This window comes from Chinchilla lanigera, unplaced genomic scaffold, assembly GCF_000276665.1.
Source record: "Chinchilla lanigera isolate Chin_1 unplaced genomic scaffold, ChiLan1.0 scaffold00067, whole genome shotgun sequence".
Taxonomy (NCBI): domain Eukaryota; kingdom Metazoa; phylum Chordata; class Mammalia; order Rodentia; family Chinchillidae; genus Chinchilla; species Chinchilla lanigera.
This window is the reverse complement of record NW_004955468.1, coordinates 3,883,273-3,889,897: the sequence shown is the minus strand read 5'-3', so window position 1 is coordinate 3,889,897 and position 6,625 is coordinate 3,883,273. Positions and strand designations below refer to the sequence as shown.

General features: G+C 45.2%; 1 protein-coding gene across 1 annotated transcript in view; it reads right to left on the bottom strand.

Annotated features, from left to right (window-relative positions):
- Kiaa0355 (KIAA0355 ortholog) overlaps positions 1-6,283 on the bottom strand; it is an 89,674-nt gene extending 83,391 nt beyond the window's left edge. Inside the window, exon 1 of the mRNA XM_013522293.1 lies at positions 6,188-6,283. The gene's annotated coding sequence lies outside the window, so the exon portion shown is untranslated. The remainder of the gene's footprint in view (positions 1-6,187) is intronic.
- Positions 6,284-6,625: the final 342 nt, after the last annotated feature.

Here is a 6,625-nt window from a genome sequence, read left to right as displayed (position 1 = left end):
AAAAAAAAAAAAAAAAAAACCACCTCACCGTAACCCCAGAAGACAGCCATTACTGTAGTACCTCCTTCATTTTCAAACAGAATAAACTGAGATAAAGAGACATTTTGTAATTTAGAGGTGCTGTACATCAGACATTTATTTTAAAATTTATTGTTAAACTGAAAGCAATATGCATAGTAAAAAACTTTATACCATACAACACAGTAAGCAAGAAAAAGTGGTATTAATGTAGTGGCATTAGTGTAGTGGCTTGGTTTTCTGGGGCCTCAACCCAAAGACAACCACTGCTTCTTTTCTATCATTCCAGAAACTTTTTTCTGCACTCAGAAATCTACTTTATGGGGCTGGGGATTTAGCTCAGCAGCACAGCGCCTCAAGGGTGAGGTCGTGAGTTCCACTCCCGGTACGGGGGGGGGGGGGGGGGTTAAATTTAAAAAAAAAAAAGAAATCCACTTCATGTGTATCTATATATTTTTTTCCTCTGTGTGTTGTGTGTGTGTGTGTGTGTGCGCACACGCGCTTCTGGTACTGGGTAGGGGTTGGTCCTAAGGGTCCCCAGCTCTTTTTCTTTTGAGACAGAGTCTCACTAAGTCACTAAATTGCCCAGGTTAGGCCTGAATTTGAGATCCTCTTACCTCAGTCTCCCAAAGTGCTAGGATTACAAGCATGCACTACCACCATGACTGACTTATGCCTCCCTTTCCCTTTTCTTTCTTTCTTTCTTTTCTTTCTTTCTTTCTTTCTTTCTTTCTTTCTTTCTTTTCTTTTCTTTTCTTTTCTTTCTTTTTCTTCCCTCCCTCCCTCTTTCCTTCCTTCCTTCCTCTTCCTTTCTTTTCTTTCCTAATACAAATGGCAACCTAGGCACATTGTTCTGCACCTTAAATTATGCACTGAATTTGACTCTTATCTGCACTCATGTTTTTTCTTTTTTCCAGTACTGGGGACTGAACTCACTGAGCTACATCTCCAGTCCTTTTTATTTTGAGACAGGGTCTTGCTAAGTCTCTAAATTGCTTGAGCTATGCTCCAACTTGCAGTTCTCCTGTTTTAACCTCTCAGAATGCTGAGATTGCAGGCATGCATCACTTCTCCCAGCTCTAGGCTGTTTTTATTAAAATTCTATAATGTATGTATTTTTACATCTTAACCCAAAAATTGTTTCTTGGGTACTAGTGAGAAGATCTTAGTGGTATTTGCACCTCACCACCAGTAGGATCACAAAAGCTTTTAAATGCTGGATGTGGTAAGGCACTTTGTAATCCCAGCAACTGGGAGGCTGAGGCAGGAGGATCGCCACAAACTCGAGGCCAGCCTGGGCTGCACAGTGAGTTCAAGGCCAGCATGAACTACATAGTGACATCCTGTCTCAACACTCCTCAAAAGGCTTTTAAATGTACAAAAGACACTGAGGGTTAGCCTTGTAGCAGTGCGCAGGCTGGATCAAGATGCAGAAAGACCTACCAAGTTGACATTCAACTTGTCACTTCTGTAACAGAAAGTACCTATATCTTAGAGTTGTGATGAGGGCTAAACAAAAGAATACACACAAAACAGCACCAAATCTGATTAGCACAGTGAGCCTAAGAGCTTAGTACAGTCCCAAAGTGTGGTCAATGCTCAGTAAGTTAGATATTGTTATTAATTATATAACTCATGCTTATTCACCTTTACATCTCTGGACATGTCATGGTCCTGCTTAAGTGTCCTCTCCCCTTAAGCTGTGGAGCTATATTCAATAATTTTTTCCCCAACACTTAGTTCAACAACAACCTCTCCAGGAAGTCTGCCCTGACAACTGCAGGCTGCATTCCTGTAGGACCACTTTGGTTAAGAACCTATCTGTCATCACTTCCCATAGGTTATCAGCTTTGTCAGTACACCCAGGAACAAGTGAGCAGTTTCAGGACTGATTTAGGGTACATAAGCTCAAGAAGGACACTTACTAGGTTTATAAATATCAAAAGAGCTATCACCGGGGGGAGGGGGGATGTAGCTCAGTGACAGAACCCTCACCTAGCTTGAGTGTGGCCTTAGGCGCCATCACCAGCCCTGAAACTTGTTAGACGTTTATCAGGTGGCAGACAACAAGCTCAAAGCCCTCAAGGCAACACTAAGAAAAAGGTGCCACTAGTATTCCCACCCTACAGATGGAAAGACTAAGATCATCCAGCATCACAAGACCAGAATCTGACTTAGCTCTCAGCCACTCTCATTCTTTCTTTGCTAAAAAGCTTCCATGTACAACCATGCTCTAAGCAGAGGGTATCAAGAGGATGGAAAGTAAGGAAAGACCTTTGTTGCTACTGGCAGTATAGCAGAGGACTACACACAGCTCCTCTGGTCAAGGCCCACAGATGGTGTTGCAGACGTACCACTTAATTCCTCACTTCTGAACCCATCGTCCCAATTCCCACAGACATCATCCCAACCCTCTCCTAGAAACACAAGTCTTTCTTTGGAGGATACAAAATTAAGTTTAATCTGTCTGGCTACAAACACATTCCAATCATGCCTTCCTGAGGTTATAGCTGGGTCAGTTTGGTTGAATTTAAAGTTTTCCCTGAAATTCTTCAAACTACATTTACAAAATGTCTCTTGGCTTATATCTTTTCTAATAGCCGATTTTTATTATTTCGATTTTATTCCTAGATGATCATTCATTCATTCAACAAATACTTAACTGTTTCCAGAACACTGTGTTCTAGGCCTAGAGAGAAAAATAGAGAACAAGACAGGCAAGATTCCTGAAGCCTGGCACAACTTTTCTGGTGTCTTCCCTTCTAGGTACTTATGATACTTTATGGCAACCACTTTTCATGTTCTTCCTCAGGCTGTGCCTTTCAGCTCTGTATTCTGATCTTCCAGTAAAGTAACTGACCTATATATTATAAGTACCCCACAAATGTCAGCTAAATGAATTCATAACTAAATTCATGGGTCTCATCTTTCTCATTCAGAATGAGACCAGATTATACATGAAGTCCCTTAGAAAAAGGTACAAGCTGGACATGGTGGCACATGCCTCTAATTCCAGCACTCTGGGATTGCCCAGCCTGGACAATTTACAGACTTAACAAGACCCTCTCCCAAAATAAAAAATAAAATAGAAGAAGGGCTCAAGATATAGCTCAGTGTCCTAGGTTCAATTCCCAGTGCGGGAGGAAATAATAAAAGTTCAAAGTGTAAATCAAAGTGTAGAACAGAAATAGCAAAATATGGCATCAGAAACATGAACAGGGTCAGTGAGAAGAAAATAAAGAACTGACCTGCAAAAAGGTCTGAGTTGGGGGTCTCTAAGTGAAGGCAGAGGTAAATCACATACTAGATTTATGGGAAGCAAATATTAGGAGGGTTAAAAAGCATAAAGCTAGGCCTCAAAAAATATTTCCAGACTCCCAGGCAAATTAAAAGCAAGTGGAGCAACAAAGACAAGTGAAACACACATTCAAAGCAGGGCATAGTGGTACACTCCTCTAATCCCAGCAACGGAGAGGCTGAGGCAGGCGAAACATGAGTTCCAGGCCAGCCTGGGCCACACACTGAATTCAAGGCTGGTGTGGGCAACTTATCAAGACCCTATCTCAAAATAAACAAACAAAACCAGCTCCAAGAAACTAATCAAGAACAAGATTTGTCCACGACAGCAAGAATAGTCAAATATTTGCGAAGGAAATGAAAAAACTATGAGCACTGCATCTGTCAATCAATTAGGGAGCACTCAACCCTCAAGAGGGCACTTTCAGTGGTGATAAAAACACACTTGAGGCCCAACTTCGGACGCTACAGACTCTCAGTGAACTTAGAGCAAGAGATAGGGGCAATCTGCTTTTTCTGTAACTCCAAAACAAAGGAATTCCATATTCAAACCAACACTGTCCACCTCAGAAGGTCATCATTTCCCACTAAGGACAAAGTCACAGGAGGCAAAGAGAGCAGACCTCAATCCATGGGATGCTCCAGCCTGCTAACTCAGACACAACTATTTTCTGAGATTTGGAAGATCTGCTGGACTTTTACAGCTCTTGGTTATTAGGCTCTGGGTTTTCAATAAAAAAAAGCATTCAGTAAAATTTTTACAGAATCACATGCTACTTATTATTTTTTTAAAGGATGCTTAAAGCATGCCGTCTTCCAAAAATCCAGAGATAATTTTAGATTGAAAAAAACCTAGGCTTGCCAAGGGAATCTGAGAACTTTTCTATCTTGGTCTCCAATGCTAACCTAGGTATTCTCGTGTGCAAAAATAGAGGAAGATTAGAATCTCAAATGCCAGACTGAAAAGTTGCCACAACAAACCTGAACTCTTCATATGGAGTTTGTTATCTTGTCAGCAAGAAAGTAAATGAAACAGCAAAAACTAAACTTTCTGCTTTAAAATACACATATTAAAAAATCTCAAACAGTGCTTACTTCAGCAGCACATATGCTAAAAAAATCTCAAACAAAAAATATTCCCTGGGCTTGTCAATGGAAATGATTAAAAACAAACAAAAAAAAAGATACCATGAAAAGAAAATATTGCTTTTTAAAAGCACATTAAGCATCTGAGCATAAACAAAATCTAAATATCGAATCTGTAAATCGTCCTTTACAAACACATATTTGGAAATTTAAGTCGAAAATAAGATGGAAAGGTCGGGGAGATAGCTCAGAGGCACAATGCCTGCCTGGCAAGAGCGAGGTCCTGAGTTCGATTTCTCGTACCACCTTCCTCCCCGCCCCCGAAAAAAAAGATAAAAAAGTTAAGAGCTTGTTTAAGAAAATCAGTACAACTCACTGGTCACCTAAACCAAAATTAATTTTTTTTTAAAAATTGGGCGAGGGTACCAGGAATCCAATGCAGGACCTCACACTTGTCAGGCTGGTCCTGTGCCGCTGAACTAAATCCCCAGCCCCTCAAAAATAAATTTTAAGTAGATTAAACAGTTAAAAGTAAAAAACATCAAAACAAAAACCGTGAAACGATGAGAAGCAAACATGGCTGGAATTTTTTGCAACACTGGGTCAGAGATGAATTTTCCAAATATATCAACAAAGAAAAAAAACTATTTTTTTTAATGAATGCTACCTTTGACCTCATTTGTAAATTTATCGTAATAACCAGACGAATCCTTTTTTGCAGACTGTTTATCTTGTGACAGGCTGGAAAACAATTTAAATGTTCTAGTAGGGATTGGTTAAATTACGCTATACGATGGTGTCTATGAAGTCCATAAAGATGACAATATACATCTGTCTTTACTGTTATCACCAAAAGGTTAGCAGTGGTTCTCACTGGGGTAAGTTGGTGGATGATTGCCATTTTCTCCCTTAGGCTTTTTCTACTGCATCGACGGTTTTACAAAAAAGAGAATGCACTGCTTTTTATAATGGGGGTACGGGGCGGGAACGAGTTATCTTCAAACTGGGGGCCCCTTCAACCTTAAGTGTTTTTCTGGCAAATTTTATAAGCAATATAAACAAAATTCTTATCATGCCAACCAGGCATGCTTCTTTTCTCGCACCGCACGGAGCAGGAAGACACACCCCTGACCCTGCGCTCGCTCGCCCCACGGGTGTGGGTCCCTCATTCTCGCTCCGGCCCTCCGGGTCCCCGCGGACCCTCCCCTGGCCCCACTGCGCCAACAGGCTCAGCAGGGCCGAAAAATCACGTTCCTCCGCCGCCCGGCGCGACCGGGAAGGTGCGCGCAGCCCGCCCGGCAGCCGCGGAGCGGCGCGAGGGCCGCGTCCCTCACCAGTCCCAGCAGACCCCCGCCGCCCTACGCCCACGGGCTGCTGGCCCTTCGCAGACTGCTCCGCGAGCTTCCGGGAGCGGTCCCCGCCCCAGCCAGACCTCCCGAGTCCCGGCGGCCCGAGGGAGAGTCCTCTTCCCTCTCAGGACCGGCACCGACCCGCCCCTAGGCGTCCCGCGCTCGCGGGGTTCCCACTGCGCCCGCCGTCCCGGGCAAGCGCCAGGAGGCCCCTCCAGGCTTCCGTCCGCCCGGCCAGGGCTCACACAGCCCGGCGTCCTCCACAGCGGGCGGGCAAAGAGCAGGAGCCCACGGCCCCGCGCCCCGCGGCCCTAAGCGAAGCAGCACACAGCCAGTCCGTCTCGCCGCCAGCCCGGGCCGCGACCCACAAGCCCACCGCCCACCGCCTGACACGGCCACCCTGCGCCCGCCCGCGCCAGCTCACGCCCGCTGCTCACCTGCGACGCGCCCCGGCCCCTCGCGCACCGCCCGGACCGGCTGTGTACACCGGAAGTGACGTCGCCAGACAGGCCCCGCCCCCGCCCCGGGACGGATCACCCGGCCGGAGCCACACTCCCTTCCCACCACCGAGGCGAGGCGGGGCTCGGGTGCCCCTGAGCTCATCCCCTGGGAACCCAGGACCTCCCAGGGGGGACAGCTAGGGTGGTGGTTGAGATCTGGCAGTCAGAGCCTTCCGGTCGCCCTGAGCCTCCAATGTGTCTTGGCCTCTGGGCGGGAGGGGTCGTCCATGAATTTATTATTGAAATTGATGACTAAAATATTGAGTGCTCTCTGAAAGGCTCTAGGAACCGGATAGCACTCTTACCCTCATAGGTTTATTCTCTAGTGGTGGAAACCAAATCCAACTGTGACAAACCGATGTGATAATATAGTGC